Raw genomic sequence first — 13,228 nt, 5'->3', positions numbered from 1 at the left:
AAACGGAGGAAAGCACAGGAGCTTCAATACTAGCTGTAACAGTCTGTCCAGATGTTCCTTGGGAGGTTAACGATTGGTAACATTGAAGTAACAGCTGTTGGCGAGCATCCTGTTGCTCCACACGGCTGACCAGATGCTGCAGCATCTCTTTAGCAGTAGGTTCCGTATCTGGGTCTGTCATGGCCTGATCTTACTGTCACGGGCACTAGGAGTCTTTACCCAGGGATCACCAGGTGATAGGCTTACCAGAGCAGTATAGGTGGTAATATGGTACTCTGGTAGCAGGGTGATCACGGAACAGGAAATAGCAGATGATGAGATGCTCAGGAAAGTCTATGACTAGCAGCACTGGCAATATGGAGGTAGTAATACACGAGGAACTGTATGGACAAAGGACACGTGAAGGTAGTCAGTGGTCTGCGGTAGCAAGTTGTACCACTGCTATAGTGAGGAGGAATGTCCAACAGAAACGAGGAGGTGATGAGAGTCAGCGGTCTGCGGATAGCAAGTTGTACCGCTGTCTGAGTGAAGGAATGGAATCCAAGTGGAGGTATCCGGGGAGTCAGTGGTCTGCGTTAGCAAGTTGTACCACTGCTATGTGAGAGGATACTGGAACAGGTGAAACTGTAAACAGGGATCAGTGGTCTGCCTTCAGCAAGTTGTACCACTGAATATATATGTGAGGAGGTGCACGGGGAGAGACTGCAACACAAGATATACACGGGCACCTTGACTTTGAACCACAGTGATATGCACAATATAAATGTATAGATGACTGAACAATACTGCCAATATAGAAAGTCTCTTGAAGTAGTCCAGCATAAGATAACACAGTCAATGATGGCAATAGACTCAGCGGATAGCACACTCCAGAGGAGAACCAACACAGTCCAGCAAGGTATGCAATACACAGCACAGTCAATGAGAAGTATGCATACCGTGGTTCAGGAGGCAGTCAGACAGGAGTGCAGAGATACCTGAACGGCAGGAGGCCGGCAGGATGCGAAGTCCCTGGATGGGTGAAGCGGTGGTCTAGTAGGTGCAGCGCACGGGTAGGTAGACCAGCAGGGAACACAGGAAAGCGTGGAGAGCGGATCAGCAGTAGATGGATGAGTAGTGCTGAGGAGTAGCAGCAGCGGGTCTCTGCGGGAACACGGAGGTAGCCAATAGCAACCAGCAGGTGCAGTAACGATGGGACACGGGAGAGCAGAGTTGAACAGGCACTGTTGATCACGGAGAATAGCGGGTAGCAATAGTGGAGGCAGACTCAAGGAAACACGGGAGCGTTGACAAGGACTGAAGACTGAAGCGCACAGAGGCAGCGGATAGGAATCAGCCAAACAGTCACGATGAAACACAGACGGGTTGCAGGTTGAAGACTGTAGTGCACGGAGGCAGCGGATAGGAATCAGCTAGCAGTCACGATGATGAAACACAGACGAGTTGCAGGTTGAAGACTGTAGTGCACGGAGGCAGCGGATAGGAATCAGCTAGCAGTCACGATGATGAAACACAGACGAGTTGCAGGTTGAAGACTGTAGTGCACGGAGGCAGCGGATAGGAATCAGCTGGCAGTCACAATCATGAACAGGTGAGTGGATGTGGTTGAAGCCTGTAATGCACGGAGGCAGCGGATAGGCATCAGCTAACAGTCCCAATGATACATGGTAGAGTTGAAGTGATTAGAAGACTGTAGTGCACGGAGGCAGCGGATAGGAATCAGCTCACAGTCACGATGATATAGTAGATGGTAGAAGTGGTATGGGAACCACAGTAGCAGAAGTGGTTTGGAAACCACAGAGGTAGAAGTGGTTTGGAAACCACAGGAATCAGCAGGGCTGAATGAACAAGGAAACACAGGAACACCTTCAGAGACTCATGGGGAATGAGACTCCAAGATCAGGCAACGTGGTGTTGACCACAGGTGCTTAATATAGGGAGGTTGCCTGATCTGCCAATTAAGTTAAAGGAACATACACTGAAGGTTTGGAAAGGGCTGCGCATGCGCAGTCCCTCAGGATAGAGGACGTCCACGGTTCCTAATAGTCCGGGAAGAAGCACTCACAGTCCGGTGAGTGACAGTGGTCAAGAGTCCTCAGGACTCTGGAGGGATGGACAAGGTAAGCCTGTAGCTCCCCGAACATACTATCCAAGCCTGGCTGAAGCAGCACATGGCCTGACTCACCTGGGTAAAGAAGGTATGTGCAAACTGGTGAGAGCATACTGGTGTGCTCCCGGATATTCCTCTCAAGCTGGTAAGAAAGCAATGTCATGTCTTACTTGTTTGAGGAAAAATGTTGGGAAAACTATTCCAACTGAGCCATCCCACATCCCTCCTACAGACGGACCTTTCCAGGTAATACAAATTGACTATATCCAATTACCACCGTGCAGGAATCTAAAGTATGTGTTAGTGTGTATTGATGTGTTTTCCGGTTGGGTAGAAGCATATCCAGCAGCCACTAATACTGCTGTGTTCACTGCAAAGAAAATTGTACAAGACTTTGTGTGTAGGTTCGGTATCCCTAGAATCATTGAAAGTGATAGGGGTACCCATTTTACTGATGATGTCTTCCAAAATATGTGTAAACTCATGGGAATCAGTAGCAGACTTCACACCCCTTACCGACCACAAGCCAGTGGTAAGGTGGAGAGAGTAAACGGTACTATCAAGAACAAACTAGGTAAGATAATGGCTGAAACTGGGTTGGCATGGCCTGAGGCTTTGCCGTTGGTCCTCCACAGCATTCGAACCACTCCTAGACCTCCTCTTAATCTGTCCCCCTTTGAGATACTGTTCGGACGACAACCTCATTTGATCGTGAGTCCACAAGACGACTTAAAGTGTAATAATGAAGTGACTGTACAATATCTTATAAGAATGAGTAGACAGCTGAAACAACAACAACAAAAACTAAAAATGCTGTCACCTGGTATGCCAGAGATGAACTGTCATGATGTTGAACCTGGAGACTATGTTATGATCCGCAATTTCTTACGTTCAGGTTGTTTAACAGACCGTTGGGAAGGCCCGTACCAAGTGCTGCTGACCAGTACTACATCACTGAAGGTTGCAGAGAGAGACACTTGGGTCCAATCCACCCACTGCAGGAGAGTCCATAATCCAGAGAAAGTGCAAGACAAAACTCAGACCGACGACGTAGAGCTGTCACTTGTGAGCCTGTTCCGGGAGACCTAAAGCCTGCAGTTGAGACACCTGAACCGGAGACGTTGCCTCAGAACTATCTTTCCAGCGATGGAGTGGCGGTTTTTGTTTTTCTTTTGTTCCAGGATTTTCCTTGTTTTTACTTTTTCTAGGACATTCTATTTTTGTGAAGGAGGATGGAGGACGGAGGAGAGTTCTGGGAGTGATACGGATGAAATGGAGGCCGAAGAAAAGTTAATAGGATATCCTGAGCAGCCCATTATCAAACTTGGTCCAGGGATTATGAAAAGGTCTGCTAGCTCAGGAACTCGGAGGCAGTGTGAGGGGCTATTGTCTGATGAGTATTGTATCTGCAAGTTCTGCAACTCCCTAGTTGAAGAGAGATGCATCCAACGATGCCAGTCCCCCAGTACTCTGAATATAGGCGGGCATCCTTTGGAGGATTATCACTCCCTGGTGGGTAAGGTGCTAAACCAAACCGAGTGTTGGGTGTGCTCTCACGTGCCTCAAGGGCAGCATAACATAGGATTAGTGCCATTCCCTCTAAACATATCCGAAGTACTCGAATTAAGGGGTGGGAGGCCCATAGAAGGGAGGTACAATAACACTAGGTCCCCTAGTCTGACGCTTCGACAATACTCCATAGGCAGATCTTTGCTGTGCCTAAACATATCTCATGCAAAGCGCCTGGAGAATTGGGAGGCTGACCTATCAGATCAGACAATGGCTCGCCACACTCATTTTAGAAAGAGACTCACAAGGTCACTACTAGGCAGGAATGTTGATGGAAGTCACAAGTTAGGGCGTATAACCAAACATAAGAAGGTATCTATTGGAAAAGTCTCTACAGATAAATGTGAAAATATCATTAATGCCGACACGTGTCTAGAGCAGATGGAGACACTATGCATGGGTAGTTTTATCAAAACTCTGTGTGATATAATTCATGGGCATACTGTTCCTTATGTTCTCCCTGATGATGTGTATTTTGTTTGTGGAAGGAAAGCTTATTCCTGGGTGACTCCGAGTTCCAAGGGCTTGTGTTTCCTAGCTAAACTGGTTCCTGAAATCATGACTATTACTCATGAAGAAATGGTAGATATTCACAAGACAACATCACCACCATACATACACACACAGTATGAACACCGTGGCAAGAGAAATATGATTCCTGGTGAGGAACCCATAGCTACAAAATTGATTAGTGAAACTGCTGGTTTCCAAGTTATGGTTGCTCTAGATCTCACCAAGACCGCTCGGGGAACATTAAACTTTAAATATATCCAAGACCTGGCTAAATTAATAGATAATATCACCGAGATGTATGATGACACTTTCAGGTATACTGGAAGGGAGCTACAAGCGTACAAAAAGGAGTTGGTGTAACATAGACTGGTACTAAATTATCTCACCTCTATTACTGGTGGGTACTGTGTGACACTGGCCACCCAGTTCGGTGTCAAATGTTGCACGTACATTACTAATAATACTGATGACCCTAAAGAGGTTATAGACTGGAAGATGGATGAAATTTTGCAGCTGAAATGGGAATTTCGAAAGAGCCATAATTCTTCGTTATATGAGGTCGGGGAAAAGGTGGCGGGTTGGTTCTCATGGTTGAACCCAGCAAAATGGTTCTCCGGTCTGGGGGAGTGGGTACAGGAAATGATTGCGAGTGTAGGTAAGCTCCTTCTCCTTATACTGGGTGTCATCTTAGCAATTGGTTTAGTTGTCAAATGTGTTCCTACTGTGTTGAAGTGTGGAAAACGGTCTCATGGGAGTAACACTGAGAAAGAGACTGAAAGGGTGGTACCAGATACCGAGATCATGATCTGTGGAGAAGTATTGTACAATCCTGAACTTGAAACGGTGATTGGGTGATAGTTTATTACACTATCAAAGGGTGGAACTGTCGAAGTCAGTAAATTGGATAAAGTCATTTCAATTTAAGTCTAGCAAACTTGGTTGTCTTCGTTTGAAAAGATGCGTACGGTACGCATCGACGTACAAGGGCACGCTACGGCGTGAAAGGGCGTACGCATCCACTACACGTGGCAGCAACAGTAATTGGTCTTTTACCATACATTCGCACAAACACGCATACTTATAAAATAGTACACATTAATGGTAGTTGCAACACATAGTCAGTTATATCGAAATATAGTAGTATTTATATGTTATATCAGAGTTACATGCATATTAGTGAAATACACGGAACGGGTTAAAGGAATAACATCATCAGTGGTATCATAATGAACCTTGTTACATATCCTACTGTTTGGTTCACTCTGCAAGTTATGAATGATAGGGAATTATGAACTACTTAAGACTAAGGAATCCTGGCGGGAAGAGCAGAGCGTACCCCCTGCAGAGATGACCCCCTCCTTTGGATTCCTTAGGATGAACCAACCAATGATTGACGACCCCTTGGACATTCCTGAGACCCGGACCAATAGATGCAAGCCATACCATCTTCATTGTATTACTGTATTTGATTGTGTATATAAGCAGCAGCTTGTGATCCAGAGTGCAGACATCTTGTCCCCAGACTTCAGGATTGAATGACTGCACTGGATCCAGAGCGCCTGCGATAAGTAACGGCTGTATTTACTATTACTTCGCTTGAGCATATTTTTCCACTTATTGCGAATAAATCTTTGTGCTTTGGAAACACAAATCGAGGTTCGACAATCGTTATTGGTTAGCGACAATATGCACATAACAATATGATTTAACAATTATTTCCATACGCCTCCTGTATATCTTAGCAATAGTTCCTGTCAGGCACCTAACCTCTCTATGTCTTTCAGGAACAAGTCACAGGGATGATGTCAATGAGGATTCAGGGAGACATAGAAAGGGGATGCGACCATTGCATCCCAGCTTCTTTATTGAATGGTGTGCGGAAGCCATTTATCTGCCAGGAACCACTCATCATTGTTCTTGGTCATGACACAGGGATCTGTGACTTGCCGTAACTCCCTGCCTAAAATTGAACAAGACATTACCGTTACATCCTGTAGCGGGAAGGGGTTAATTTTATTAGTTAACCATAGAGGAGCAGCAAAACATAACTATGAATAACAAAACATCTTCTTATAAATTAGTTAATAGTGAAGATAGAATTGAAGAACATTGTTCAACGTTATGTGCATACAGTGAAGCGGCCTCGTTAGCACAGTAGGTAGCGCATCAGTCTCATAATCAACACTTCCTCACCACTGTCTTTCTATGTTGTCAAACCAGCCATATTGCTATGAGACGACGTAGAGGTTGCACTGACAGCCAAAGGCTCCAATGAGTGGGCAAGAACTGATTCATATGGCTATTTCCCTCCTAGTCACTCAATGGGAGTGCTGTGTTCAAAATGTGTAAGTGTCTGTGCACTTCCGCATATAGTGATGGGAGATAGCTAGTTGACTGTAGTGTCAACTATGGGTGTTCAGGTTGAGATCAGATCTTCCTTAACACCAATACATCAATAGTAAATTTGATCTTGTAACTATACTAGGTCTACAACGGAATAATAAAAGAGTAAAACTTAAATGAAACAAAAAATAAATAAAAAGATCAAAAAATTATGAAAACGAAATACGACAATATTCCCTGTCCTTCTCCCCAGCGTGAGAAAACCACTTTAATCACTGTGAGACACATACAAAAATGTCTGAATGTCACACAGAATGAACGGCACCCCATAATTTAGGAAATTATACCAGAATTTAATCATACTACACCTATGTGGTATAATGAGACACAAGGTGGGAAAGGACTATCTCTGGATTCTGATTTTACTAAGTTACCAACCATCCAAGATGGACCCATAATGAAGTACTAGGAAATGGGGACCCTGGATACCTCGATGTGTGTAGGATAACACCCGCAGACAGTCAGTGTAAATAATCAAATCCTTTTATCAATTTGATTCCAGATACAGATCATTAAATGTCAGTAAGGATCCCTCTCTATTACAGTGGCAGAGGTCAACAATTCTCACAGCTGGTGTTTCTGTAGTGTAGTGGTTATCACATTCGCCTAACACGCGAAAGGTCCCTAGTTCGAAACCGGGCAGAAACAAGCATTAGATCTCCTTTTATATAGGACATGTGAGATGTAAAATTGATATAACATCTTGTAAATAGTTGTATCAACAGGAACTTTAAATGTCATTGCAACACCATCTACCTATCCACCTTCATATATGATTTAACAATTATTTCCATACGCCTCCTGTATATCTTAGCAATAGCTCCTGTCGGGCACCTAACCTCTCTATGTCTTTCAGGAACAAGTCACAGGGATGATGTCAATGAGGTTTCAGGGAGACATAGAAAGGGGATGCGACCATTGCATCCCAGCTTCTTTATTGAATGGTGTGCGGAAGCCATTTATCTGCCAGGAACCACTCATCATTGTTCTTGGTCATGACACAGGGATCTGTGACTTGCCCTAACTCCCTGCCTAAAATTGAACAAGACATTACCGTTACATCCTTTAGCGGGAAGGGGTTAATTTTATTAGTTAACCATAGAGCAGCAGCAAAACATAACTATGAATAACAAAACATCTTCTTATAAATTAGTTAATAGTGAAGATAGAATTGAAGAACATTGTTCAACGTTATGTGCATACAGTGAAGCGGCCTCGTTAGCACAGTAGGTAGCGCATCAGTCTCATAATCAACACTTCCTCACCACTGTCTTTCTATGTTGTCAAACCAGCCATATTGCTATGAGACGACGTAGAGGTTGCACTGACAGCCAAAGGCTCCAATGAGTGGGCAAGAACTGATTCATATGGCTATTTCCCTCCTAGTCACTCAATGGGAGTGCTGTGTTCAAAATGTGTAAGTGTCTGTGCACTTCCGCATATAGTGATGGGAGATAGCTAGTTGACTGTAGTGTCAACTATGGGTGTTCAGGTTGAGATCAGATCTTCCTTAACACCAATACATCAATAGTAAATTTGATCTTGTAACTATACTAGGTCTACAACGGAATAATAAAAGAGTAAAACTTAAATGAAACAAAAAATAAATAAAAAGATCAAAAAATGATGAAAACGAAATACGACAATATTCCCTGTCCTTCTCCCCAGCGTGAGAGAACCACTTCAATCACTGTGAGACACATACAAAAATGTCTGAATGTCACACAGAATGAACGGCACCCCATAATTTAGGAAATTATACCAGAATTTAATCTTACTACACCTATGTGGTATAATGAGACACAAGGTGGGAAAGGACTATCTCTGGATTCTGATTTTACTAAGTTACCAACCATCCAAGATGGACCCCTAATGAAGTACTAGGAAATGGGGACCCTGGATACCTCGATGTGTGTAGGATAACACCCGCAGACAGTCAGTGTAAATAATCAAATCCTTTTATCAATTTGATTCCAGATACAGATCATTAAATGTCAGTAAGGATCCCTCTCTATTACAGTGGCAGAGGTCAATAAAGCTCACAGTTGGTGTTTCTGTAGTGTAGTGGTTATCACATTCGCCTCACACGCGAAAGGCCCCCGGTTCGAAACTGGGCAGAAACAAGCATTAGATATCCTTTTATATGTGAGATGTAAAATTGATATAACATCTTGTAAATAGTTGTATCAACGGGAACTTTTAATGTCATTACAACACCATCTACCTATCCACCTTCATATATGATTTAACAATCATTTCCATACGCCTCCTGTATATCTTAGCAATAGCTCCTGTCGGGCACCTAACCTCTCTATGTCTTTCAGGAACAAGTCACAGGGATGATGTCAATGAGGTTTCAGGGAGACATAGAAAGGGGATGCGACCATTGCATCCCAGCTTCTTTATTGAATGGTGTGCGGAAGCCATTTATCTGCCAGGAACCACTCATCATTGTTCTTGGTCATGACACAGGGATCTGTGACTTGCCGTAACTCCCTGCCTAAAATTGAACAAGACATTACCGTTACATCCTGTAGCGGGAAGGGGTTAATTTTATTAGTTAACTATAGAGCAGCAGCAAAACATAACTATGAATTACAAAACATCTTCTTAAAAATTAGTTAATAGTGAAGATAGAATTGAAGAACATTGTTCAACGTTATGTGCATACAGTGAAGCGGCCTCGTTAGCACAGTAGGTAGCGCGTCAGTCTCATAATCAACACTTCCTCACCACTGTCTTTCTATGTTGTCAAACCAGCCATATTGCTATGAGACGACTTAGAGGTTGCACTGACAGCCAAAGGCTTCAATGAGTGGGCAAGAACTGATTCATATGGCTATTTCCCTCCTAGTCACTCAATGGGAGTGCTGTGTTCAAAATGTGTAAGTGTCTGTGCACTTCCGCATATAGTGATGGGAGATAGCTAGTTGACTGTAGTGTCAACTATGGGTGTTCAGGTTGAGATCAGATCTTCCTTAACACCAATACATCAATAGTAAATTTGATCTTGTAACTATACTAGGTCTACAACGGAATAATAAAAGAGTAAAACTTAAATGAAACAAAAAACAAATGAAAAGATCAAAAAATTCTGAAAACGAAATACGACAATATTCCCTGTCCTTCTCCCCAGCGTGAGGAAACCACTATAATCACTATGAGACACATACAAAAATGTCTGAATGTCACACAGAATGAACGGCACCCCATAATTTAGGAAATTATACCAGAATTCAATCATACTACACATATGTGGTATAATGAGACACAAGGTGGGAAAGGACTATCTCTGGATTCTGATTTTACTAAGTGACCAACCATCCAAGATGGACCCCTAATGAAGTACTAGGAAATGGGGACCCTGGAAACCTCGATGTGTGTAGGATAACACCCTCAGACAGTCAGTGTAAATAATCAAATCCTTTTATCAATTTGAGTCCAGATACAGATCATTAAATGTCAGTAAGGATCCCTCTCTATTACAGTGGCAGAGGTCAACAATTCTCACAGCTGGTGTTTCTGTAGTGTAGTGGTTATCACATTCGCCTAACACGCGAAAGGTCCCTAGTTCGAAACCGGGCAGAAACAAGCATTAGATCTCCTTTTATATAGGACATGTGAGATGTAAAATTGATATAACATCTTGTAAATAGTTGTATCAACAGGAACTTTAAATGTCATTGCAACACCATCTACCTATCCACCTTCATATATGATTTAACAATCATTTCCATACGCCTCCTGTATATCTTAGCAATAGCTCCTGTCGGGCACCTAACCTCTCTATGTCTTTCAGGAACAAGTCACAGGGATGATGTCAATGAGGTTTCAGGGAGACATAGAAAGGGGATGCGACCATTGCATCCCAGCTTCTTTATTGAATGGTGTGCGGAAGCCATTTATCTGCCAGGAACCACTCATCATTGTTCTTGGTCATGACACAGGGATCTGTGACTTGCCGTAACTCCCTGCCTAAAATTGAACAAGACATTACCGTTACATCCTTTAGCGGGAAGGGGTTAATTTTATTAGTTAACCATAGAGCAGCAGCAAAACATAACTATGAATAACAAAACATCTTCTTATAAATTAGTTAATAGTGAAGATAGAATTGAAGAACATTGTTCAACGTTATGTGCATACAGTGAAGCGGCCTCGTTAGCACAGTAGGTAGCGCGTCAGTCTCATAATCAACACTTCCTCACCACTGTCTTTCTATGTTGTCAAACCAGCCATATTGCTATGAGACGACTTAGAGGTTGCACTGACAGCCAAAGGCTTCAATGAGTGGGCAAGAACTGATTCATATGGCTATTTCCCTCCTAGTCACTCAATGGGAGTGCTGTGTTCAAAATGTGTAAGTGTCTGTGCACTTCCGCATATAGTGATGGGAGATAGCTAGTTGACTGTAGTGTCAACTATGGGTGTTCAGGTTGAGATCAGATCTTCCTTAACACCAATACATCAATAGTAAATTTGATCTTGTAACTATACTAGGTCTACAACGGAATAATAAAAGAGTAAAACTTAAATGAAACAAAAAACAAATGAAAAGATCAAAAAATTCTGAAAACGAAATACGACAATATTCCCTGTCCTTCTCCCCAGCGTGAGAAAACCACTTTAATCACTGTGAGACACATACAAAAATGTCTGAATGTCACACAGAATGAACGGCACCCCATAATTTAGGAAATTATACCAGAATTTAATCATACTACACCTATGTGGTATAATGAGACACAAGGTGGGAAAGGACTATCTCTGGATTCTGATTTTACTAAGTTACCAACCATCCAAGATGGACCCCTAATGAAGTACTAGGAAATGGGGACCCTGGATACCTCGATGTGTGTAGGATAACACCCTCAGACAGTCAGTGTAAATAATCAAATCCTTTTATCAATTTGAGTCCAGATACAGATCATTAAATGTCAGTAAGGATCCCTCTCTATTACAGTGGCAGAGGTCAATAAAGCTCACAGTTGGTGTTTCTGTAGTGTAGTGGTTATCACATTCGCCTCACACGCGAAAGGCCCCCGGTTCGAAACCGGGCAGAAACAAGCGTTAGATCTCCTTTTATATGTGAGATGTAAAATTGATATAACATCTTGTAAATAGTTGTATCAACGGGAACTTTTAATGTCATTACAACACCATCTACCTATCCACCTTCATATATGATTTAACAATCATTTCCATACGCCTCCTGTATATCTTAGCAATAGCTCATGTCGGGCACCTAACCTCTCTATGTCTTTCAGGAACAAGTCACAGGGATGATGTCAATGAGGTTTCAGGGAGACATAGAAAGGGGATGCGACCATTGCATCCCAGCTTCTTTATTGAATGGTGTGCGGAAGCCATTTATCTGCCAGGAACCACTCATCATTGTTCTTGGTCATGACACAGGGATCTGTGACTTGCCGTAACTCCCTGCCTAAAATTGAACAAGACATTACCGTTACATCCTGTAGCGGGAAGGGGTTAATTTTATTAGTTAACTATAGAGCAGCAGCAAAACATAACTATGAATTACAAAACATCTTCTTAAAAATTAGTTAATAGTGAAGATAGAATTGAAGAACATTGTTCAACGTTATGTGCATACAGTGAAGCGGCCTCGTTAGCACAGTAGGTAGCGCGTCAGTCTCATAATCAACACTTCCTCACCACTGTCTTTCTATGTTGTCAAACCAGCCATATTGCTATGAGACGACTTAGAGGTTGCACTGACAGCCAAAGGCTTCAATGAGTGGGCAAGAACTGATTCATATGGCTATTTCCCTCCTAGTCACTCAATGGGAGTGCTGTGTTCAAAATGTGTAAGTGTCTGTGCACTTCCGCATATAGTGATGGGAGATAGCTAGTTGACTGTAGTGTCAACTATGGGTGTTCAGGTTGAGATCAGATCTACCTTAACACCAATACATCAATAGTAAATTTGATCTTGTAACTATACTAGGTCTACAACGGAATAATAAAAGAGTAAAACTTAAATGAAACAAAAACAAATGAAAAGATCAAAAAATTATGAAAACGAAATACGACAATATTCCCTGTCCTTCTCCCCAGCGTGAGGAAACCACTTTAATCACTGTGAGACACATACAAAAATGTCTGAATGTCACACAGAATGAACGGCACCCCATAATTTAGGAAATTATACCAGAATTCAATCATACTACACATATGTGGTATAATGAGACACAAGGTGGGAAAGGACTATCTCTGGATTCTGATTTTACTAAGTGACCAACCATCCAAGATGGACCCCTAATGAAGTACTAGGAAATGGGGACCCTGGAAACCTCGATGTGTGTAGGATAACACCCTCAGACAGTCAGTGTAAATAATCAAATCCTTTTATCAATTTGAGTCCAGATACAGATCATTAAATGTCAGTAAGGATCCCTCTCTATTACAGTGGCAGAGGTCAACAAAGCTCACAGCTGGTGTTTCTGTAGTGCAGTGGTTGTCACATTCTCCTAACACGCTAAATGTCCCCAGTTCAAAACCGGGCAGAAACAAGTGTTAGATCTCCTTTTATATAGGACATGTGAGATGTAAAATTGATATAACATCTTGTAAATAGTTGTATCAACAGGAACTTTTAATGTCATTGCAACA

At 42.5% G+C, this 13,228-nt stretch overlaps 4 non-coding genes across 4 annotated transcripts; all 4 read left to right on the top strand.

The window, feature by feature from the left end:
- The first annotated feature begins 7,170 nt into the window (after positions 1–7,170).
- TRNAV-AAC (transfer RNA valine (anticodon AAC)) lies at positions 7,171–7,243 on the top strand. Its single transcript has one exon. It is a non-coding gene; the product is annotated as a tRNA-Val (tRNA).
- A 1,402-nt stretch (positions 7,244–8,645) lies between these two features.
- Positions 8,646–8,718, top strand: TRNAV-CAC (transfer RNA valine (anticodon CAC)). The gene has a single exon. It is a non-coding gene; the product is annotated as a tRNA-Val (tRNA).
- Positions 8,719–10,113: 1,395 nt separating this feature from the next.
- Positions 10,114–10,186, top strand: TRNAV-AAC (transfer RNA valine (anticodon AAC)). The gene has a single exon. It is a non-coding gene; the product is annotated as a tRNA-Val (tRNA).
- A 1,402-nt stretch (positions 10,187–11,588) lies between these two features.
- On the top strand, positions 11,589–11,661 carry TRNAV-CAC (transfer RNA valine (anticodon CAC)). Its single transcript has one exon. It is a non-coding gene; the product is annotated as a tRNA-Val (tRNA).
- Positions 11,662–13,228: the final 1,567 nt, after the last annotated feature.

The sequence above is a fragment of the Mixophyes fleayi genome, assembly GCF_038048845.1.
Source record: "Mixophyes fleayi isolate aMixFle1 chromosome 4 unlocalized genomic scaffold, aMixFle1.hap1 SUPER_4_unloc_3, whole genome shotgun sequence".
NCBI classification, from domain to species: domain Eukaryota; kingdom Metazoa; phylum Chordata; class Amphibia; order Anura; family Limnodynastidae; genus Mixophyes; species Mixophyes fleayi.
Note: the sequence above shows the minus strand (reverse complement) of the source record. Positions and strands in the feature narration are given on the sequence as shown.